The sequence below is a fragment of the Dipodomys merriami genome, unplaced genomic scaffold (assembly GCF_024711535.1).
Source record: "Dipodomys merriami isolate MVZ:Mamm:240054 unplaced genomic scaffold, mDipMer1.0.p SCAF_95, whole genome shotgun sequence".
Classification (NCBI taxonomy): domain Eukaryota; kingdom Metazoa; phylum Chordata; class Mammalia; order Rodentia; family Heteromyidae; genus Dipodomys; species Dipodomys merriami.
In genome coordinates this window covers 4,832,217-4,857,833 of record NW_027206568.1, presented here as the reverse complement: position 1 = coordinate 4,857,833, position 25,617 = coordinate 4,832,217, and the positions used below count along the sequence as shown (strand labels likewise).

At 34.2% G+C, this 25,617-nt stretch overlaps 1 pseudogene; it reads left to right on the top strand.

Annotated features, from left to right (window-relative positions):
- The first annotated feature begins 2,247 nt into the window (after positions 1-2,247).
- On the top strand, positions 2,248-2,347 carry LOC138821886 (U6 spliceosomal RNA; annotated as a pseudogene).
- The last annotated feature ends 23,270 nt before the right edge of the window (positions 2,348-25,617 follow it).

The following is a 25,617-nucleotide window of genomic DNA, read 5'->3' as shown; positions in this document are numbered from 1 at the left end:
CAACACATGATAAGGCAACTATTAGTGACTTTAAAATGTACCTTCTTATGTGAAGAAATTTACTTTATTAGCTAATATTTGGGTTTGAATCATGGAAGGCTGATCTATTTAACACATTTCTGGAAGGCACCTACTGAGCAACGCAAATGGTGGGAGATACTATTTCTACACTTTAATGAATGGTTGAACTTACTTGGCATTTATGCTGGGTAAATAAATCATCTCTATTGTAACTTGATTCCTACACTTGAAACACTTTTAATGTCACTATTATCTACTTGTCAAGTGTTATTTTGGTGAATAACATTTTTAAAAGTTTATTGGAAAAGGAATATACTTTCAGAAGATTAAATGTAGGTTATCATTGGTTTGAGAATGACAACATTTTTATAATACAGAACTAAGTTTTCTTGAAGTACCAGTGTTTTGAAGCACTAAGGATCTTCTCAATTAATGATTTTCTAAATTATATTTGACTTCTAAGTCAAGATTTCCTAGCCTTGGTAGAACAATTATGGATCTATCATTCCAGTAATTATTTTTGGCCTACTTACGCTGGACTGAAATCTTTCATTTATCATTAGGAGAAGGGTATAAAAATAATTTGTGACATTTGTGAATTTGTTTACTCATATGGGCTGGTCATCTGTAAATTGAAAGTTTGAACTACAGTACATTCTCTTATATTTTGTGATCTCATCTTTCATTTTAAGTTGCCTTACATTTCACAATTGCTTACTACTAATTCCTACAAGGAATTGGGGCCCTGAAATATTATAGGAAATTAGAAATTGAGATGGGTCTTCAATTACTTTCCGTTAGCATGTTGCATGGGCCAAAGTCAGAAGTCTTGCCCTTGTTATATGATGATGAAATAACTGGGACTTAGTATCCTCAAACCTGTGGGTGCTACAGAAGAATAATAGTTTTTACACATCATATCAGCAAAATTTGGGTATAATCAGTAAGAATGCTTCAAAAATATGGAGAAAAACACTTTGGGTCCAGCGAGTTAACACAATAAACACAGCAGCAGTGTAAAATATCTTATAGATTAGAGGAAAACAATACTGGTTTTTTTTTTACAATGTGAATTCAGAAGACCTAGAACACTTAGAAGGTATCACAAGTTTATAACGAAGACATTGCTTTGATACTTTTTATTCTAATATATATTCTAAACCTAAGTATTTATATTCCAATTTGTTTATGGGAATAAATTTCAATTTATTTGTCAAATTATCAATTAATTCTAGCAATTCTAGAAATTTAAGATCAGCACATAGAAATATAAAATATATAAGTACTTATAATATAGGAAATTGTTATGCATTGTTCTGTTGTGGTTAGGGTATCAATGGCAACTCTGTTTTAAAGTATTATTCCATTATCTCTACCTCAGTTTTTGGTAGAGTTAGACCTAAAACTTTACCATTTGTAAGCCTGGAGGCAAGAGGAAATACTGTGATTAAAACATTAATAATTTAAGCCTAATATCGAGGAGAAACCTATGGACTTCTCCAAGTTTTATGGAAATATTTGGTGATAGAAAGTCAGTAGTGTAAGTTCCTGCCTGGTTGGATGGTAGACAGACCAGGATATTAGGTAATCATGCATACGAACAATTTTTTCACCTTCTTGGCTTTAGCTACTTTTGAAATGATAGGTATAATAAACAATTGTATTTTGATAAAATACCTTCTATTCTGAACAATTCGGTCTGAACTGTTAATCGCTCTATGGACCCTTGTAACTAAGATTAGTTTTGTTCCAGTAAGACAATCTATGCTGTCAGGGTAAGATATTTTGGTTGGTTTGTTTCTACATGGGAGAAGGGTAAAGTGTCAGGAAGACATTTGTGCCAGTGAGACTTCTTTGCGAACTTTTAAGCTGCAGAAGTTTAGAAGTAGCTCTTAAGCAAGACTTCCTTTGAATCCATTAGCTCCACAAAGCTAACTCAGTTGATTAGTGAGTACTTGAAAAGGCATCACCTTTGGACTTAGCTATAAAGACTTCAAAATATGATCAAATTTAAAATGAAAACAACAAAATAGTCATTGACAAAAATTGCAAATGTGAGCAATCGACCAAACAATGTAAGTTTTTCCCACTATACACAGAAATTTAGAGAAATAAGATCAATAGCATTTTAGGAACAATAAGGGCTCCTTGTTACAAATAGGCAACCAAGGATATATGCCTGTATAAAGATTGCATCATTAACTACTTAAATTTAGAGGATACTACATGCTTCAGCAGCAGGCCTAACCAAATGACAACAATACAGAGATTAACATGGCACTTGCAGAAGGATGATAAAAAAATTCGTGAACTATTCCATATTTTTCATTCTTCAAATGAAAGAAATGAAAAGCAGTTATTAAAAAGTTGATTACAAAAATACAAGTGTAACAATACATGTAATTCATAGAATTAAAGGTTAGTTTGACATCAGTGTATTAAATCTTCACTTTACAAAGGCTCTTACATAGCATAACCTTTACAAAACTTGAAATTAGATAATATTATCATCTTATCCCAAAGAAATAAAATACTATAAGGACCTAGGAAAAAAGGAATCTTAACTTTTTCTATATGGAATGTAATCTGAAAGGAGACATTTATTAATGAACCTATATATTATAAAAATGTAGACTTTAAAGTATTATATCTAGAAGATAATGAAATAGATTATGGACTTTATACAAACTTTGATATACTTTTTTTCAGACAAGCACCAGGAATAACTTTAGTTTCTATACTATTCATTTCAACAGATAATGTAAATTTAAAAAAAAAAACACAAACTCTGCAGAAATCATTATAGATGCTTACAAAGAACTCTTGAATACATTTTGACATCAAAGTGAGGCAATTCACATGGAAGAATACCATGGAATCCATGAATTTTTAAATTAAGATATTGCTGTTGCTTTTTATTATGAAAATATTTTGTAGGGACACAAAAGATGGAATGGCACTTTTGAAATTTAAGAAATTAACCAAACCATTACTACGTAGGAGAATAATTTGTACAGCCTTCCATAACTTCAAAGAGGTAGTGATACATACTTATCCTTTTGGCAATATCAAATGCAGTTTCTTCCAAGTTGTTCTTCAGACCCGGTTTGAAATAATGGTTCAACAGAAGGAGATACAGCATATCCTTGCTATTTCTATTCCCAGCAGCAAGATGCAAGGGGGTCAAGAGGCCTTTAGTTTGGAGATTGGTATCTGCATCATGATGAATTAAGAAAGAGTCCATTCTGGTATTAATCCATATATAAGTACTATGCAGGGGTGCCAAACCATTCACAGTTATTGCATGAATATCTGCCTTGACCTACCAACTCATGGACAATGTCTACATGTCCACTCTAGGCTTCCTGATGATGAGGGGTATACTTATCCTCATCCCTGGTATTCATATGAGTGGCCTTTTTGAAAAGTATTCTCTGCACTGCAGTAAGCCCAAAGAAGAAATTTGCTTGCATTCTTCTCCATTATTTTCTTGCAATTGATACCATTCCTCACGTTTTCATCTAGTTGATGGTCTTCATCAGAATTGCCTAACAAGAGACATTGAGTACCAGTGGGAATGAGGTGTCCATGTATTTCCTGAATAGTTCACGTTGGTTGAACTGGTCAGAAAAATCTGGTGAATTTCCTGCATGTTTTTTCACCATGATTTATTTTCTGTTTTTTCATTTTTACTATTTTAAATTATTCTAACTGGAGAGTAGGGAATTGATAGAGAGCAGAGGAAAGACTTTCCTCTGTATTCAAATGCCCAGACTGAAAATGAGGACCAGTGGTATCTTCATGTGCAGCTTATTCTAGGCATGAGAAAATAGGAAACAATGCCTTCTATGTAAATGATTTGGGAAATACAATGATATAGTGTAAGAGAACTTACTATTCAATATATGAGCTTTAAGAGCTTTCTAATACATCCATTATTTATTGGTATTCAACATTAGAAAAAAATGTATAATGCAGTAGTAAAATAGAAGTCCTTTGCATGACTACTTAAATGCTTTGTTTTTCTTTTTTTTTATTGTGAAAATACTGTACAGAGGGTTTACAATTACATGGGAAGATAGTGATAACATTTCTTATCAAGCATTGTAGCCTCATCCTTTGTTTACATTTCCCATCCCTTCCCAGTCTCCCCTAGTCTCCCTACCCAATCCTTCCCCCCCCCAACTAAAGTTGCAAAGTTCATTTTCGACGTGACAACATGTACTTCTCATTGTGGCAACAGGTCCACTTGTATCCTTATTTAAATGACTTGTTTTTCCCCTCTCCCTCCACAAATGATACTGACATCAAATACAGTGAAAGCAGGGGTTATACTATGGGGAGGGACATACAAAGCAACAAAGAAATAATCTTATAAATACGTTAAAAACAAATGCATGAAAGAAAAATAAACATTTAAATACATATCTTAGGGTTCATTTTCCTAACTTCACCTAATCTGAGCTTTTCTGCTTGACTCATACATATACTAGATATTGCAAATAAGGGAAACCATGGGACCTATGTTTCTTTGGGCTTGGATTACTTCACTTAATATAATTATTTCCAAGTCTTTCCATTTCCTACAAAATGGGGCAATGTCATTCTTCTGATGGAGGCATAGAATTCCATTGTGTATATATATCACATTTTCTTGATCCAATCATATAGTGAGGGGCATCTGGGTTGGTTCAATAACTTAGCTATGGTAAATAATGCTGCAATAAACATAGTTGTGCTGGTAGCTTTAGTGTGGTCTTGTTTGTAAACATTTGGGTAAATGCCCAAAAGTGGGATTGCTGGGTATCATAGGGGAGATCTATGTGGAGTCTTTTGAGGAACCTCCATACTATTTCCAAAGTGGTTGAACAAGTTTACACTCCCACAATCAATGAAACAAGGTTCCCTCCTGTCCACACCCCCTCCAGCATCTGTTGTTGTTAGAGTTCTTGATTTTTGCCATTCTAACTGGGGTGAGGTGGTATCTCAATGTTGTTTTGATTTGCATTTCTTTTATGGCTAGGGAGGTTGAGCATTTCTTCATGTGTCTGTTGACCATCCTTTGTTCTTCAGAGAAGTTTCTCTTTAAGTCTTTAGCCCACTTATTTATTGGGCATTTGTTTCTTTGAGGATTTGCTCTTGAGGGATTTAATTTTTTGAGTTCCAAGTATATTTTAGATATGAGACCCTTGTCCGTTGTATAGCTTGTGAAGATCTTCTCCCAATCCGTTGGCTTTCTATAGATCTTGCTGGCTATGTCCTTTGCCATGCAGAAGCTCTGCAACTTCATGCAATCCCATTTGTTCAATCTTTCTTTGATTTCTTGTGTTTCTGGGTCTCTATTAAGAAAATGTAGGCCTGCGCCAAAGAGATCTAGGGTTTCCCCTATTCCATCCTGTAATGTTTTCAGAGTGTCTGCTTTGACTCCGAGGTCTTTGATCCATTTGGAGTTGATTCTGGTGCAGGGTGGTAGATAAGGCTCTAGCTTTAGTTTTCTACAAGTAGTTAACCAATTTTTCCAGCACCATTTATTGAAGAGGCTGTCTTTCTTCCATTCTAATTTTTTAGTTGTCTTTTGAAATATTAGTTCGCTATAGGAGTGTAGGTTCATTTCTGGGTTCTCAATTCTATTCCATTGGTCCTGAGGTCTGTTCTTGTTCAAGTACCAAGCTGTTTTGATTACTATGGCTTTATAGTAGAGTTTGAAATTTGGTATTGATATTCCTTCAGCAGTGTTCTTTCCTTTGAAGAGCGTTTTTGCTATTTGGGGTCTTTTACTGTTCCATATGAATTTTTGGACTGCCACTCCTATTTCCTTCAAGAACAAGGTTGGAATTTTGATAGGTATCACATTGAATTTGTAGATAGCCTTGGAAAGTATTGCCATTTTCACGATGCTAATGTTTCCAATCCCGGAGCATGGGAGTTTTTGCCATTTTCTAAGTTCTGTTTTGATTAACTTTTTAAAGTTTTTAAAGTTTTCATCATAGAGATCCTTCACTTCTTTGGTTAGTTTATTAAGTCAATTTGAACAGGCAGAAAAATGCACTGCCTTACCCAGGGTTTTGTGATCCTCTTCCCAGGTTAGTTCATTGTTAGGCAGATCTCCTTTGAGTATCACAAAAGAGGGATATGACTTTTTCCTCATGTTTTGAGATGTTGCGATGAGGCTAGGTTCTGGGTAGAGTTGAGGCCTCTCAGCAAACAGTAGCTTTTCCCAGGGGCTGGTTTGTGAGAAACTCACAGCACTCAGCCTGGAGCCATTCTCAGAGTTTCTGTTTACTGAATTTCAATTGATTATCAAGGCTGCTAAAGGGAGGAGCAGCCTATGGCTCTGATTATCCAGTGAAGAAAGCCACTCCTGGGGCTGGTGCCCTAGCTGGGTTTTTTCCCTGGGTGGAGCTGAGTCTGCCAGGTCAGTTAGTTTCTTGTGACATGCTAAATGACTCTAGATTTCTTCCAAGGCCTGAGTTGGAGAGTGAGGATGTCAGGCTTCTACTCACGCTGAGTCTTGGTTCCTGGGTTGTCTCTGGTCTGCAAACTGCAGGTTGAAGATGTCTGTTCCTTGTCGGTTCTTGCTGGTGTTGAGTAGAATCTGCTCACCCACCCTGTCTGGCTCCTTCTTCCCAGACTCTCTGTGATTTAGGTATGGCGACTGAAGCCACTGCTGCCACTTTTGCTTCCGAGGCAGCGGCTGCTGGCAAGTGCTCAGAGCTTTCTCCTTGCCTGGATTTTCCCTCTCTGGCCTAACTCTCTGTCCTATGAAGGCATTCTTGATGTGATTCTCTGGCTTAAGACTATTCACTGCAACTCTAAAACTGCTTTCTATTTTAGAGCTTGTTTAGCTTCTATCTTCTCCTCTGCCATCTTCCAATTCCGTGTTTTTTTTAAAGACATTTGTTTTCATCTAAAAAAGTAAGCCTGTCTATTGTCTTCTGTTGATTTTGATGATTGAAGATGCTTAATGACAAGTCAAAATGTGTTAGTAGTCCTTTGATATCAATTGTTTCATTTTTTCCTCTTGGAGAATATAATGATCAAAGCAATAGTTCAGAATCACCAATCAACAGTTCAGCATCATGCTTCCAGTGCAAGTGGAATACTAGTAAGTAATCCTCGATACCATTTTCCACAAAGTTTTGTCATAGATACAATCAGCCTGCCTTCTCTAGCTGCTTTCGTAGCCTGCACCTATTCCTTCATTGTGCAGGAAAAGTGTGATTCAACTGATTTCAGTCAGATCTGTTCCTAGATTTATCAAGGAATTAGATTCTTTTTTTAAAAATTAGTTATGGGGCCTGAACTCTGGGCGCGGGCACCGTCCTTGAGATCTTCAAATCAAGGCAAGCACTCTACCACTTGAGCCACAGAACCACTTCTGGCTGGTTCTGTTTATGTGGTTCTGGTTTGGGAAATGGCAGAGAAGAAAGTGAAATGATGCAACCAAAAAAATGAAAGCAAAATAGATTAGGATAATTATGGAGCAACCATATTGTCTATGAGAATCATGAAAGAGAGAGAGGAAGAGAGATACCGATGTGCAATGACTTAGCTAGCCAGAAAATCCATGTTTCTGATGAATTTACAAAGCAAACAATTTTATTTTTTTATTTGATTAAAGAGATGAAATAGAGTTTATGTATTTACTTGAAATTAGTAAATATATTTTTAGTAGCCTACATAAAGAAACATACCTTTGACCAAATTACAGACAAGTATCTTAATCCTTGGCCTGGGAAGGTGACTCAGTGGTAGAGTGCATGCCTTGCAGCTTACTATAGTGTAGAGGCCACTTTCCAATAAGGCCACTCATATGAATACTAGGGATGAGGATGAGTATACCCCTCTTCATTGGGAAGCCGAGTGGACACTGAGACATTGTCCATGAATTTGTAGCTCATGGCAGATATGCACTCAATTACTGTGAATGGCTGGACACCCCTGCACAGTGCTTATATGTGGAACATATTGCAACAACACACACACACACACACACATACACACACACACACACACACATACACACATAAACACACACTTCATCAGATTTCTTCTTAAGTATTTTTGTGTATGGTCTTAAGAAGAAATTTACAGTACTAACGAGTTTCTGGCAGGACAATATAATCACTGCACATCTTGCTTCTATACTCTCAGTTTTAAATTATTAGCTGGGTATGTGCATTAGATAAGTATAGGAAAAAGTAGGAGCCACACGGGTGGCTCAGGTCTTTAATCCTAGCTAATCAGAAAGATGAAATCTGATAATTATGGTTTGAAACCAGACCAAGAAAAAAAAGTCCATTAGATTCTGGTTTGAAAGTAACCAGCAAAAGCTAGAAATGGAGCTCTGGTACAAGCAGTAAGATGCTAGCCTTGAGAAAACTAAAACAAAACAAAGAACAAATTCTGGTACAGAGTCAGGTCCTGAGTTCAAGCTCTAATATTAGTACTAAACTAATGAAGAAATGAATTAGCTAATTAATTACCTAAAATAAATTAAGTGGTCACGTGTGGAATGGCAGGTAAAATGTAACAATCATGGTGACTGGATTATGTATTATTTTGTAATAAGGCAAATTATCATTTGTCCTAATCACTAATATTGTATTTGAACAATAAACCCTGAATTTGGCATGTGTGTATATGTGTGTGTACATGTGCACACATGTGTGTTTATATGTGTGTGTGTGTGTGTTGTTGCAATGTTGGTTGCCAATAAGAACAGAGAGAGGCTGAAAAGAGCTATGTTGCAGTTTTTTTTTATTTAACAGTGTTCTGTCCTGTCATTTCAGTGGAACCACCCTTCTGTACATTTTACTTGTTAAATAATAACATCATCATAATTAAAACATTTACAAAATTAAGTTAGATATAAGAGATCATTTTCAGGTCTTAGTATATGTTAGGTAAAAAGAAACACATATAACTAGGTAATGAGTTATTGCTATAAGATGACTGTCAGTACAAAATATGTATTTGACCTCTTAAATTGGTCATACTTTTAAGATATACTCATGGAGTGATTTTGACTGACTTGACCAAACAGTTATTACTCTCTGGTTATTCCTGTGAAACTCAAGGTGGATATACTCTTTCCGGATTTCTGTTGAAAGTAACTTTCTTTGTAAGATCGTATCTATTCACACTAAGATAATCAACCCCATATTTTTTAGGTTTGAATATCCCATCATATTGACTGAAAATCAGTATTGTGGCTTTGCTTGTTAGATATATATTTCAAAAAAATCACCAAAAAAACATGTGTCACCTCCAGATTGTGGATGCATTTGTAGTTGTTTTTTACATACAAAAGTTTCTTCATTAATAGTTTTTTGTGGGAGTAACTATCACAACTTTAACAAATAATGTTTTTTGAATATCTTTTCCAATATAATATCCCAGAGCGAGTCTTGCAATTTCTGAAAACCCTTTAAATATTAGTATTATTTTGTTCATTGACTATACAGCTAAAGATATTTCTGAAACAAATATTGTTAAGAGCTGAAAATGTAAGTGGGCATATAGGCTTTTTTTTTGCATCATTTTATTAAAAGTCAGTTTTTTCGAAACTAAAAGAAATAGAATAAAATAATGTAAGTGAATTGGGTAACATCCTTATAATTTTGTTTTCTATTAGCACTGTCTTTGAATGTATATGATACAGTTAAATTATTTTTTGTGTCACTGTGCTTCAGTTATTTTTATAATAATAGTTTATAATTGAATCTTCAGTATCATAACAAATTTTGAAAAATGTGGTAGTATTGATGTCTTTTGTTTGGGAGGAGGGAGTCTGGTAGTGGGGCCTGAACTCTGGGGGTTGTCCCTCAGCTCTTCAGCTCAAGGCTAGTGCTCAACCACTTCAGCCACACCGTCACTTCCGGCTTGTTTCTTTTTGTTTGTGTGATGCTGAGGAATCAAACCCAGGGCCTCATGCATGCAAATCTAGCGCTCTACCGCTGAGCCACCTTCCCAGCCCTTCACGTCTTTTTAAACCAATTGTATTCAGAAGTTGGAAAGTTTTTAATTCATGCTTAGGTCTTGGTGTCTATGATTTTTAACCTCTCGTTCCTAACATTAATGATAGGCCAGAGTGCATTGTTGGGTATAGGAAAGGTAAAATATTTATCTAGGGTCAAAGGTGATTTTTATAGCAGTCTTGCTTTAACTGCATTTTAAAGTAGTACCTTTCTCTCAAAATATTGGATATAAAAAGCAATCAAAATATTTAAAATGATAAACAATTTAGCTGAGCTACAATGTGGAAATGATTGGTCCATAAGACATGCAGTCTGTTTTCATCAGGAATTGGGGAGTTCATTCTTTCAGTAAGACTGTGTTAAACAGAGATAGGATCCAGGCAGTGCAGTGTTGAGTGAAGGGATAAAATATGATTTCAATTATTTTGAGCTAGAAATCATGAATCTTATACTTTAGCAGTTCATTTCACCAGGGAGGTATGCATTGATATGAACTTTGAGTTTTCATATTACAGTTCCCTATTTTCTAACAATGTTAAAGAGAAATATTATGAGTGTACACAATAATTCTGGGGAATTTTCCTATTATTTGTAGACTAAGTGCTGGTATTTTAGTCATAAAATAGAATGTGGTTTATTGACAGTGGGAGATGAACCTCAGGCTAACACTTACAATATGTGCAATGTTGTAGTAGTAATTACAACTCTGAAGACTTCAATATCATCATCTGAGAATTAAAAATGTAAGTACTTCCACTTTATGCAATTATTGTGAGGATTAAATTAGATACAATAGGTAAAGTACTTGGAAAAACAATCAATTAGCATTTGGTACATTCTACCTGTTATTTTACGATGTGATGAATTCTAACATTTTTACGTTGATTTTATATGTGCAATTTCATGTATTAATATTCATTGCACTGATCACTTTCCTGTTACTATGAGGAAAAAAAGTTCAAAGAAAATTTCTGAGGAGGAAACTATTATATTGACTCATGGTTTAAGAGAACACAGTTTAAGATCAAATGCATCCATTGTTTTTAATCATATTTTTCTTATCTTAACTAGTTGTACGTGGGAATTTCCATTCAATAAATGACTTTTTAAATTATAATGGATCTTTATATAACTTTTCTCTGCCCTTCCAAACCTCACCACACTTCAATTTTTTCTAGTTTCATATTATTTGCATTAAATATAATGTCTTCACTCTTACTCCATAACTCTCTTTATTCCTCCCCTTTGACTTCCCCTCACATCTTCAAAGTGATAGTTTCCCGGTATTCATTTTGTTGGATTAAAAGATCAATTTTATAAGAAAATACACCATTTAAATGCTCCTGTGCAAATAGCATGATTTGGTTACTATTGTTTTGTAAACTTGTATAAAGTTCTAGGTTCCAAATATGAGATTGAACATGGGTCCTTTGTGTGTCTGGCTCTGACTTCGTTTACTTAACATATTTTTAGATCTATCCATTTCTTTGCAAATAATGTAACAGTCCCCATAATGGATAGGTGCAATCCAATTCTGTATATATGACACACTTTTGCCAACCATCCCTCTGCCAAAGGACATCTTGTCTGTTTCCATAACTTGGTTATGGTGAATAGTACAGTAATGAATATGATTGTGAAAGTGATTTTACTGTAACCTTTTGGAAGAATTCATCACTATCTTTCTGTGAGCAATCCTCTAGCCAGTTTTAAAGAATAAGTACATCCCTCCCTTCATCTTCATTACAACGTAATGAAGATGAAAAAACACACTACCCCATACAGGTCTCAATAAGCTAAAACCACACTGTGCCCATATTCTTTCAATACATTTTTAATAATTGTACATATAATTTAGTGAGAACCTTCTATGTACTTTCCTAATGTGGAAATTAGAGACATAACAACAGTGTAAAATAAGAAATATGCATTTTAATTAGCTATTATCATTTTTAAAATCTTTTTCAACTCTAACTAAAAACCTCACTTATTATTATTTTAATCTTTATTTGATTACTTCATCTATCGCCTAAATTATAACAGATGAGTTAAATACAAAGGCAAAAAGTGTGTTTTGTTTTTGACACTCATGTGTGAGGATGCACAATATGGGCAAATAGATGGATCGGAATTAATAGCAATTATAAATTTTGTTAAAGTAGAGATGGTTTGCCCAAACTGATTCATAATTTATTCAACAAAAAGAAACGTGTCACAATTCCCTTTGTTTTGCTCCTATTAAGTTTTGTTGCCATTTTATTTTATAATGAAGGATGATTTCATATATCTACTGTAGATACAATAATATGTTAAAATATTTCTATCCGTATGTATTGATATATAAATACACATATATAACACAGGTTACAATGATAATTTATAACTTCTGTAACTATACAATTACTGAATTATTAAATACATCAACGGCTCATGCCTGGAATCCTGGTTAGTCAGGAGGCTGAGATCTGATGTACATGGTTTAAAGCCATCCTGGGCAGGAAAGTCCATGAGCCTCTTATCTCCAAACAACCAACAGAAAATCAGAATTGGAACTGTGTCTCAAACTAATAGAGTGGTAGCCTTGAGAAAAAAAGCTCACGGACATCACCCAGGCTCTTAGTTCAAGAACTACAATCTACCCAAAACAATCTATTTAATGTACACCTGTGAAAGGAGAATATTTCCATCACCCAAATGCACATCCATGCTCATTTGCAAGGTAACTGTGTTTTGTCTGAAGTACCAATAAACATTATCACTAAAGTAGAAAGCATTGGAACGTCGGTTAATTCTATCACTCTCATGGATTTTTCTCCACTCAAATACTCAAGTGTTACAATTATTCCAATTATTTATAATCATAGCTTTTATCTTTAATACACCTAATATTACAGTTTGAATTCAGTGTCTTGTGCCCACTAACTGGGTGTTCTTACCACTTTGTCCTATGCCCAGCCCTAAATTATCCTGATTATATTTTCAGATAGAAACTGGCTTCCTACTTGTGTATGATCTTGGCCTCGTTCCACTTTATGTTATTCTTCCTGGAATTTAGAATAACAAGTGCATGGTATTTTGTACAGATCTTTCATTCTGGTATGGGCTTTAGCCACTGTTCTCACAACAGTGCACTCCCATGTAGTCAGGATTTTCATAAGCTTGTCATAGCTGACTATTTTTAAATCTTTCATTTCCTGCAAGTTCTTGAGTACTGAATTAATTTGTGTTTTCTTGGGTTGTTTTGTTTCATTTGAATCTATGTGTTGAGTTGTTCCTCACTTTTCCTTTTGTTTCTTTCCTTCTAGTTCTTACCTATAGTGCTGAGAAACCATTTCTTCTTTCTCAAGATAATTAGGGTGAATATTATTTATTCCAAAGCAATTTCAGTAACATTTAAACAGCATCATATCTATGAATGGTACACAAATGCTAAGCGCTGAGAAGGGTGTTTTTACTTTCAAGGCAGTCTTTGGCATCACAGACAGATCATTAAATGTATGAAGATAATATAAATACAGATGAATGCCAGGAGGAGAAAAACCTATTATAAATTGTTTGACAGAGGCTTCCCTTTTAGTTTAAGAAATATATTGCTTAATGCAGGATTTCACAAAATCATATTGCTAGGAGGAACCTAAACAATCATCTAATACTATAAATTCAGAGTGATGAATTGAATTCCTGAATAAGTTACTTTTGGGTCAAATAAAAGCAGGCTTCCAAAAAGAGAGTAGATTTTAGAGAAACATAAAGAATTTTATGTAAATAGTTCCTTAGCTGATTTTGTAATTTTGTAAACTAATACAGGAAAATAAAGTACAGCAAAGTAAAAGAATAAAGAATTTCACATTGAAATACTCATTTGTGTGTGTGTGTGTGTGTGTGTGTGTGTGTGTGTGTGTGTTCATGCCCATGCGAGTATGCAAACGCAAATGTGCATGTTCTCATGCATGCATTCATCATTCTTGAAGCTTGATAGTGGCTAAGAACTATTACTAAGCATCTGTACGCAAGGATAGTGGTCTTCCACTTCAGCCACTTCTTTTTTTTTTTTAGATAATTTCTTGTATTTTCATGATTGGACTAGCTTTGAACAGTGGTCATCAGATCTCATACTCCTGAGAAGCTAGCTAAGCTTATTCAGCCTCTGAGTACCTAGTTAAAATTCTGAATGTCCTCTATGCTTCACTGCTCTTTTATTCTTTTCCTGAGGTAATCACAAGCCTAAGTCACATATATGTCTAATTGCTTTAAAAATACTGTTACTGCTTGGCACCAGGGGCTCCCATTGATACTCTTAACTACTTAGGAGGCTTGAGAACTGAACCCAGGCCAAAAGGTTAGTGGAATTCCTTCTCACTCTATAGCTGGGTGCATTGGATCATTTCCAACATCCTTCACTATCTAGTTACTAAGATTGGAAAGACTGCGGACCCAGGCCAGTCAAGGTAGCAGGTTAGACAAGATGGTATTCATCTCTGATGCCACTGATGATGGGAAGGCTAAAAGGACAGATTAGGTGCATGTTCTTGTGGAAAGGTAACACCTATCCTAAAATTAACCACTGATATGACACCAGCTTAGCAAGAAAAATATACCCTAAGTTGAAATACCCACAATTTCCCACTACCAAAATAAGTATATACATGAACATTCAAGAATTTAGTACAATCTGTTCTTTGCTCTAATATCAGCTTCATCTGATTATCATATGATGTGACAGAATAGTGTTTCAATTAAACTTATGATAATTTAAAAAGACCTAGAAAATTCTTTCTCACTTACTAAGTTCAAATGTATGGCATATTGCCTCATTTCTTACATTTTTGACTACCACTATAAATTAATCTTATGATTATTATTAATAGTAATTTATTCTGATTTATTGCTTTACTTTGTAACAGTTTTTAAAATTTTTGCTTCTCTGCTGAGGTTGAAGTATTTAAATCGTATCATCAAAATATATTCCTTGGGTACTTAAGGCAGTTTTTTACAAAGTTTTTAACCAATGGCTTCTAATAATTCTTAACTGGTATATTATTTGGTTTATTTTTAATTTCAATTTAATTTTATTTTAATGGTAATGTACACAGGGGTTACAGTTACATAAATAAGGTAAGGTAATGAGTACATTTCTTAGGGAAGGAACATTGTTATCTCTTCCATCGATTCTTTTGTACACTCAAAACAAGAACTACTGATGATTTTGCTGTTGCTATTGATCCATGGGTTCTTTTGCTTTCTTTGTTAATGCATTTTTATTATAAAATTGATATACAGAGGGTTTACACTTAATTAAGTGTAGACTTCATTTTATTTTCTAAATTTCAAATTTTGGGCTTGAATGTTTTCTTTTGTTTCTTTAAGATAATTCTTTTTTTCAGAGGATTAGTTAATTTATTTTTGCATGATATTTACACATGTAAATTATTCAGACATATATTTTGCTTTTATAATATTTAATATGTGACTATTAAAAATTTTCTTAAATTTTATATGATTAATAATTGTAAATAATTTTTTCTTACACTTACAAATATATTTGTCCAGGTAACAAATACTGTATTTTCAAGAAGTACATACTTTATTAAGAAAGGCTTCATTACTTGGTCACTTTGTGGAAATATTTTTACTTCTATTAAAAAAAAGTTTGAGCTCCGCATGGTGATTTGTGGCATCCATTTTCTAGCTATGGTGGGAAGTGTAAATAGGATTTGTAATTCGGGAGATACTGAGAAACGCTGTGACCTTATTATAAAACTATTCAGAGTGAAATGATTAGAGGTATAACCATCGCTAGTGTTATATAAAGCACCTAGCTATCATATTCTAAATCTTGAGTTAAAATATCAGTAACATCAATTTTTTGTCAAAATAAAAGGATACATGTTTCCAAATGTTTATTATTTCAACTTATTTTTAAAGGTTCTCATGTCACCTATTAATTTTCAGTTTTCTTAATCTATTAAAATCCAAGTATATTGTGACTATTTTATTTCTACTAAACTTGTAAATAGTACATGCAATATCATGATTCCATATATTAACACACTTTTACTATCTGTGATAATTTCCTCCGTTTAATATAATTATATCAATATTCCAAATGTGTGTATGTGGTGTATATGTGTGTGTTTATGTGGTTTTTGTATGTGTGTGCTTTGTGTGTACTTTGTAATGTTTGGGAGATCACACCATTGTTTCACACATGCTAGGCCAATGTTTTACCATTGAGCTATGCTTCCTAATTATAATCCAAATAGTGTTTTACATCATGACTTTGAAACTTTCATTCCTAGTATGTTTTTTCAAAATTATACAATAAAATGTGCTCCATATTCTATCCACGCTAGCAATTGTTATTGTTACTTAGAATATTCCCACTGCCTTTCCACTTCCAAACTCTTGTGTTTGTTATTGATAAAGGTTTTACTTTGCTTGTTTTCTCTCTTCATTCCTTTTCCCTTTAGAGTTTAACTCTTCTTTCTCTTATTTCTTTGGGAATTATCATATTCTTATTATAAATTCTTACATTTGTAACAGGTATATACAATGCTTCATTTTCTATTTTATTTTTTCCCATTTTCGCTGACTTTTGGTCCAAACTATTAGATGGATTAAAAGGAAACTTGACTCACGACACTTTAGTTTTCTCCTTCTCTTCTCTGAAGTCTTTCTGTTTTTTGAAACACAATAGCAATGACATATAGCTCCTACATGGTCCATCATTCCTTCCCCTCTCACTCTCCTCTGTTGTACAGCTCAAGTTGTTATCATTCAGATTTATTATGCTACAGCATTATCTAAATCTTAACTCATTCCTAAATTAATTTTAGTTGGTTGTTTCATGTATTCTCTAAAGAAATTTTTCTATAAATAATATCTGGGGTCTTGTTTTGTACAAGGTACAAATATGAGTGACTATCAAACATCTAGATATCTCTGTAGAATATTGGTCCACCTGCTCAATAAACTAGTATGTAAATTCAAGGAATACAGGTCAATCAGAACAACCTTGTAAAATGGTGTAGTTTGAACCTTCATACTAGCTTTGAATCTTATTACCATGTTAGTAGTGAAGACAAAATAGTTCTAGTACAAAAGCAGACACATAGAAGAATGTAACAGATTTGTCAAAAAATTCTTATTTTTATGGTCAATAGATTTTGAAATCTCTCCTATGACTTTATGAATTAAAAATAGAATCTAAAATCGGTGTATTTGCACTATTGTCTCTCAAGATTTAAAGAATGATCTTATACTACTACCTCAATCCTTTTTTGTTTTGTTTTGTTTTTTGTCATTCATGGGGCTTGAACTCTGGGATTAGGGGCTGTCCGTGTGCTCTTCAGCTCAACGTGAGTGCCCTACCGCTTGAGCCACAGCACCAGATCTGGTTTTCTAGTGGTTTATTGGATATAAGATTCTCATGGACGTTCCTGCTCGGGATGGCTTTAAACTGTGATCTTCAGATCTCAGACTTCTCAGTAGCTAGGATTACAGTTATGAGTCTCAGGCACCTGTCTTACCTCCATCCTAATACTAAAATTTAAAATAAAAAATGATTATCAAACTAAATGTGAGATGTGAAAACCTATAAAACATAAATGTAAATGACATTGCATCAGTAAAGGTTTCTAAAAATTTGACATGGAAAGCATTAGTGGCTAAAGAAAGCAAGAATAAACTGGATTGTATCAAGTGATAGCCTTTCATAATTCAAAGGACACTATAACCAAAGTTAAAACATCCAATTAAAACATATCGAACAGATACAGGGAACATATTTGTTAATCCTACAGTGTTAATGCTACAATGAGTCTGAATCTTAAGTATTTTTATATCTTCTAATTCTATGTAAATTTTTCCTGATATGATAATTCTTTAAAGAACTTATGTAAATTAAGTCAATAGGAGGAGCATATGAAATAAGCTCCTCTTTAGTATCTAAGAAAAAAGAAAAAGAAAACTCACTACTATGACCCTAATATAAAAAGATGACACAAAATATAGTAATGCATTTGTGGAGAAATTGATAACCTCTATATAGGAGAATGATTTGTATAATACTGCGATCATTTTAGCAAGCGAGATTCAAGTCTTCAAAAGGTCAAAGACAATTGTAGATGATCCAGCCATTACACTTCTATGTATGTATTAAAGAGAAGTAAAAAACTTGTTTGGACAGGGAATGTAGTTCATTGACAGTGCACTTGAATAGTATGTGTGAGACACTGGAAATAATCCCCAAAAACCAATTTTGAAAAGACACACTATAGAGGATGTATGCTGGAAATATTCCTGTAACAGAATTTTATATCTACTTTAATGTCTGTTCTAAAATTTACAACATTTCTATTTGAAGAAATGCAAGTTTGTTAAAATTATGCTTGGAAAACCTATTATTGTCCAATTTACTTCCGAAGCACTAAAATATATACAATAAAAGGAGATTATATATTGCATGTGAATTTCATGTCAGCAAATAAAGAAAACTATTGTTAAAAATACTTCACACAAATTGCAGAATACCTAAAAAGATGTTTTCAGTGTTGGCTAAAAATTCATTGTAAACTACAGCGTTTAAAACAAAGATGTGTTTTCTGTGTAATTTGAGTTTTTTTGGTCTTTTTTTTTTTTTTGAGTTTATACAGAGATTACTCAAACAAAAATTGGATGTAATAACTGCAATATCTAGGAATTATGCATCACTAATAAGTAATTGATAACCTTTTCTGGAAGAAACTTTTAGCAAATGACAGGAGACCCAAATCTATGCATCTGCATTTTATGAAAGTCATATGTTACTTAGTCAATCCAATTGCTTTTCTCTACTTCGCTAGGAAAAAAATTATTCTCAATGTAAGAGCCAATAGCAGTGAAAAGAAACAAAATACATAATCATCTTGATTTATTTGTGAAACTATGAAATGAAATAAAACAATTCCACTTAAGCGACTCCAATATTAGTACCTATGAATCTGTTCCTGAATGCTAATATCCATTGAATTTTTTAAATTTTAATTTCTACCAACATATAAAAACTAGAACAAGAAAACAAATATACTCTGAGAGCAAACCAGCCTTGGACTAATTTTCTTAATTGTTTGAAATTACAAAAGAATTTATACCATGAAGAAAATGATTTTTTCCCTATGGAAATCAATTAAGAATGTTTATTATTTAATATAACACAAATACCAAACAAGAGTATTTTATATAATCATTACAAATATAATTTTATTATTATAGTAAAATAGAATAAAAAACCAGTCCCAATGTATTATCATTATTCTTAATTCCTAATCATATAGCCTAAATATCTTAAACAAACTAAATAGTCATGTCTTTAACATAAACCTAAATATTCTATACTTTTTAACTCAACATTTTTCAGGGACATATATTCATGTTTCTAAGAAATGTTCACAGCATTTAAAAGGTGCTTTTGTGAAATTAATGTGATATATTTTTGTTGTTGTCGTTGTTTGCAAGGCCTGTGCATTATCGCTAAGCCGTTTTAGGCTCAATGCCAGCATTCTACAACTTGAGGCACAGAGCTAATTCCCGTTTTTAGTGGTTAAATAGAGATAAGAATCTAACAAGTACTTTTTTTTTGGGGGGGGGGGTCCAGTCGTGGGGCCTGAACTCTGGCCTGGGCGCTATCCCTCAGCTCTTCAGCTCAAGGCTAGTGCTCGACCACTTGAGCCACAGCCCCACTTTCAGCTTTTTTCTTTTTGCTTATGTGGTGCTGAGGAATCGAACCCAGGGCCTCATGCATGCAAGGCAAGCGCTCTACCACTGAGCATTCTTCCCAGCCCTAGACTACGTTTTCTAATTATATGAGCTTTTTAAATTGGCACATCTCTAGTGGTAGATTATGAAGTAATGGTTGGTCAAGTAGAGGGTATTTTAAAATGATGACAGGAAGTGACTACTACTAAATATTGGAGTATTTTGAGAAGGCAGTGATGATAAAATGTTCTAGAACTGAAGGTGATGTTCATAGTCCAACTTTAGACATTCTATGAATCATTGTATTTTATCAAAGAATTTCAGATTGCATTTACATTAACTTTAGGAAAAATTTTAGGATAGTAGTGGGTGAACCTGAGTGATAATTTAGAATTTAAAATCAGAGAATTCTGTAATAAATGAGTTTAGTATGTTGATGAATAAGACTATCAATAAAATATTATCTGTAACATATCCTCTGAGTGACTATGTGTGACATTGCTAGCCAGTGAATATTCTGCAAAATTATGTAAATTGAGGGATGAAATAGGATTGGGAGGAATGAGGGATGATGAACCTCAAGGTGCATTGTATTATCCATGAAATGTGTCTTAGTGTTAGACTGTTTGCTTTGAATGTATGAAGCCCTGGGTCTGATTCCTCAGTAATACATAAACAAAAAAAAGCTGGAATTGGCACTATGACACAAGTCGTAGAGTGCTAGCATGAGGAAAAGAATTGCAAGGACATTCCCAAGGCCCTGAGTTCAAGCCCCAGGATTAGCCAAAAATAAAAAAGATGCATCGTATTAAGCCAGGCACTAGAGGCTCATGCTTGTTTTCCTAGATACTCAGGAGGCTCAGGATGGAGGTTTGAAGCCAACGCTGGCAGGAAAGTCTGTGAGATTCTTATATCCAATTAAATATCAGAAAAATCTGAAATTGCTTCTGTGCCTCAAGTGATAGAGTTCTGGTGTTCATCCAAAGGAGCTCAGGGACAATGCCTAGACCCAGAGTTCAAACCTCAGGAGTGAAAAAAGACAAAAAACTCACTTTACACTATTCATAAACTGCTTTGTCAAACAGCAATTCCCATTCAACTACTTAATGTTAATTAAAAAATACGATAAAAATAAAATACGAATCATTTTGGGAACAAGACATAGAATTGAAAGGTTGTTTACAGGGGACAAAGTAAATTTTATATCAGGCAGTTTGAGTTGAAATTTGTTATTGTCTTCTTACATTATTTATGAAAGTGATATTACTGCCAGTTATGGGTCAATTTCCTTGAGGAACAGACTGTATTCTGCTTTCTTTTCATAGGAAATCATACAGGTGATTTTTTTGTCTCTCTTTTTTTTAAATTGTGAAAGTACCTTACATAGGGGTTACAATTACACGGGCAAGGTAATGAGTACATTTCTTATTAAGCATTGTTGCCTCCTCCTTTGTTTCCCCTTTCCAACCCTTCCCATCTCCCCCTCATCCCTCCCAGCAAAGTTGTACATTTCAGTTTTTGAAATAAAATCTTGTACATCTCATTGTTCCAATGGGTCCATCTGTATCCCTATTTAAACAATCTCTATTTTCACACACCTCCACAAATTATACCAACATCAAATACAGTGAAAGCAGGGGATATACCGAGGGGGATGGATATACAAAGCAACAAAGAAATCATCTTATAGTATGTTAGGAACAATCACAAGAAAGAAAAAAATTGAATCCTTATCTTGGGGTTCATTTCGCATAACATCAACTTAACTGACCATTTCTGCTGGTCTCAGACATAAATTAGTTACTGCAAATAAGGGAAACCATGGGACTTCCATTTCTTTGGGCCCGGCTTAATTCACTTAATTCAATTTTTTCCAAGTCTTTCCACTTCCTAACAAGTGGGGCAATGTCATTCTTTCTGATGGGGGCATAGAATTCCATTTTTATACCACGTTTTCTTGATCCATTCATCTTCTGAGGGGCATCTGGGTTGGTTCCATATATTACCTTTGGTAAATAAATCTGCGATAAACATGGTAGTGCTTATAGCTTTGTTTGTGAACATTTGGGTAAATGCCCAAAAGTGGGATTGCTGGGTCATAGCTGAGCTCTATGTGGAGTCTTTTGAGGAACCTCCATACTACTTTCCAAAGTGGTTGAACAAGTTTACACTCCCACCAAGAACGCTGCAAGGTTCCCTTCTCTCCACATCCCCTGCAGCATCTGTTCTTATTAGAGTTCTTGATATAGCCATTCTAACTGGGTGAGGTGGTATCTCAATATTGTTTTGGTTTGAATTTCTTTTATGGCTAGGGAGTTTGAGTATTTCTTCATGTGTCAATTGGGCATCCTTCTTTTCTCTTTACAGAAGTTTCTCTTTAAGACTTTAGCTTGATAGTTTTTGTCTTTCCCCTCTACAAATTATACCAACATCAAATACAGTGAAAGCATGGGTTATACCGTGGGGGAGAGACATTAGTGGTTATGTCAAAAAACAAACTTTACAACTTTGGCGGGGGGTAGTTGGGGTGGGGTAAAAATCGGGTTGGGGGAGGTAGGGGGACTATGGGAATGGATGGGAAGCAGAAACAAACAGGAGGCAACAATGCTTGATAAGAAAGGAACCGTTATCTTGCCCATGTAATTGTAAATCCTCTGTACGGTATTCTCACAACAAAAAGAAAGAAAGAAGAAAGAAAGAAAGAAAGAAAATAATAACCAAAAAAGAAAAAGAAATGTACTCATTACCTTGTTCGTGTAACTGTAACCACTCTTTACAGTATTTTCACAATAAAAACCAATTTTAAAAAAAGAAAAAAAAAGACTTTAGCTCACTTATTTATTGGGCAGTTGTTTCTTTGAAGATGTGTTGTTGGGGAATTCAATTTTTTGAGTTCCAAATATATCTTAGATATGAGACCCTTGTCCGTTGTATGGCTAGTGAAGATCTTCCAATCCGTGGGCTTTCTCTTGATCTTTCTAGCTAGGTTCTTTGCCATGCAGAAGCTCTGCAATTTCATGTAATCCCATTTGTACAACATTTACTTGAATTGTTGTGTTTCTGGGTATCTATTAAGAAAATTTCGGCCTGTGCTAAGGAGACCTAGGGTAGCTCCTAATCTGTCCTGTAATGTTTTCAGAGTTTCTGCTTTGACCCCGAGGTCTTTGAACCATTTGTAGTTGATTCTGCTGAAGGGTGATATATAAGGATCTAGCTTTAGCTTTTTACAAGTAGTTAACCAATTTTGCCTCCACCATTTACTGAAGAGGCTGTCGTACTTCCATTCTAGTTTTTTAGCTCCCTTACCGTGGATTAAGTTGCTATAGGTCTGTGAGTTCATTTCTGAGTTTTCAAATCTATTCCATTGGTCCTGAGGTCTGTTCTTGTGTCAGTACCAAGCTCTTTTGATTACTATGGCTTTGTAGTAGTGTTTGAAATTTGGTATTGATATTCCTCTTGCAGTGATCTTTCTGTTGAGGATCATTTTAGTTATTCAGGGTCGTTTATTGTTCCATATGAATTTTTGGATTTCCTTTTCTATTTCGTGGAAGAATAAGGTTGGAATTTTGATAGGTATCGCATTGAATTTGTATATAGCTTTGGGAGGTATTGCCATTTTCAAGATGTTGATCCTTCAAATCCAGGAGCATGGGAGGTTTTTCCACTTCCTAAGTTCTGCTTTGATTTCCTTTTTCAGGTTTGTAAACTTTTCGTCATAAAAATTCTTCACTTCTTTGATTAAGTAAATTTCTACGTATTTTAAATTTTGTGTGGCTATTTTGAATGGAGTTGCCTTCCTGATTTCACCCAGTCTTTACTCAGTGTTGTCATAAAGATAAGCCATTGTTTATTGAGGGTTAATTTTATACCCTGCTTCTTTACCAAAGTTTTGAATCAGCTTCAGTAATTTGGAAGTGGAGGCAGTTGGATTCTTTAAATAGAAAATCATGTCATCTGTAAATAGTTTTACTTCATCTTTCCCCATTTGGAACCCCTTTGGGTTTCCATCTTGTCTTATTGCGGTAGCTAGGCATTCTTATACTAAGTTGAAGAGAAGTGGAGAGAATGGATATCCTTGTCTCATTCCTGAGTTAAGAGGAAATGGCTTTATTTTTCCAACATTAAGTATAATGCTGGCTGTAGGTTTGTCATGTACAGCTTTCTTTGTATTGAATAATGATTCCTGGATTCCTAATTTTTTCAGACCCATCATCATAAAGGGTTTGATAGATCTTGTCAAATGCTTTTTCTCCATCTGTTGAGATAACCATGTGGTTTGAGTTATATTAATTGATTGTGTATATTGAACCAGCTTTGCATCCCTGAAATGAAACCTGTTAGATTGTGATGTATGATTTTTTGGATGAATTTTTGAAGTTTATTGACCAAAATTTTGTGGAGAAGTTTTGTGTCAATATTCATCAGAGAAATGGGCCTATAGTTCTCTTTATTTAATGACTCCCTGCCTGTTTTTGGAATAAGGGTTATTATGGATTCATAGAATGAGTTCTGTAGTGAATTTTCCCTTTAAATTTCATTGAAAAGTTGGAGGAGTATTGGTATAAGCTCTGCTTTGAAGGACTTGTAGAATTCTGCTGTAAATCCATCTGATCCTGGGCTTTTCTTCGATAGGAGGACTCTTATTGCTGTTTCTGTTTCAATCCTTGATATGGGCCTGTTAAGATGGCTTATCTCATTTTAGTTTATTTTTGGCATTTCCATATTTGCTAGGAAAAGGTCCATTTATGCCAAGTTCTCAAACTTATTAATATAAAGGTTTGAGAAGCATTCCCTTATAATGCTCTGAATCTTGTTGTTTCTGTGGTGATGTTTCCATTCTCATCTCTGAATTTATTTATTTGGGTGTGTTCTCTTCTTGTTCTGATAAGATTTGCTAATGGTGTTTCAGTTTACTTAATTTTTTCGAAGAACCAACGATTTGTTTTGTGGATTCTTTCTATGGATTTTTTTAAAATGCTAATTCGTTTAATTCCTATTTAATTTTAATTATTTGTTTCCATGTACTTGATTGGGGCCTATCTTGTTGCTCTTTTTCAAGGAGGTTCAAATATCTCATAAAATTGTTGGTTTTAGATCTCTCCAATTTGTTGATGTAAGAACTCAGAGCTATAAACTTGCCTCTGAGTACAGTCTTTGCTCTGTCTTAGAAGTGCTGGTAATTTTTGTTTTCATTTTTGTTGATTATCATGAATATTTGAATTTACTTTCTAATCTCTTCCATGACACACTGGTGATTCAACAGTATGTTGTTCAGCCTCCATATGTTACAGGACTTTTTTGGTGGCCTTTGGTGTTGAGTTCTAATTTCATTCCCTTGTGGTCTGAGAGAATGCATGGTAAAACTTCAATGTTTTGGAATTTGGACAAGTTTGCTTCATGACCTAAAATGGGGTCTATTTTGTAAACTGTTCCGTGTGAGGCTGAGAGAAACGTGTATTCTGATGCTGCTTGGGGAAATATTCGGTAGATGTCTGTTAAATCTAGTTGATCCATGCAGTTGTTTAGATCTGCAGTTGCTTTGTTAAGTTTTGCGACTTCATCTGTCTTGTGGGTATAGTGGTGACTTAAATTCTTCAATTTATGTCTTTGGGTATATGTGAGCTTTGAGGGAAAATAGTGTTTCTTGAATAAATCTGGGTGATCTGTTGTTTGGCAAATAGAGATTTAGAATTGTAATATCCTCCTGAAGAGGAGATCCCTTAATTAGTATGTAGCAACGTTCTTTATGTCTTCTCACTAATTGTAATTTGAAGTCTAGTTTATCTGATATTAGGATTGCCACTCAAGCCTCTTTATGGGGCGATTTGCTTGGTAGAATTTATTCCAGCTTTTCACTTTCAAAATGTGTTTGTTTGTATGA